Source organism: Myotis brandtii, unplaced genomic scaffold, assembly GCF_000412655.1.
Source record: "Myotis brandtii unplaced genomic scaffold, ASM41265v1 scaffold488, whole genome shotgun sequence".
Taxonomy (NCBI): domain Eukaryota; kingdom Metazoa; phylum Chordata; class Mammalia; order Chiroptera; family Vespertilionidae; genus Myotis; species Myotis brandtii.
Window position 1 is genome coordinate 2,526,503 of NW_005368638.1, and position 251 is coordinate 2,526,753.

Here is a 251-nt window from a genome sequence, read left to right on the forward strand (position 1 = left end):
GGCTGCGGGAGTGGTTCTCTAACGCTACTTCAGACCACCCGGCGGAGACCTCCACCGACACAGCCTCCACTTCGCATGCAGACCGCCGTTGAGTCGAACCCCCCAACCGCACCATTCCCGGGCCACGGCGAGCCTTCTCGCCGCCGACACCTTCCCCCGGGTCAACTCCAAACGTGTCTCCAGCTGGAAGCCATGGCGAATGCAACCTGATGCCGGGACCCCGCTAGCGAGTGAAGCCGGCAGGTACCGTC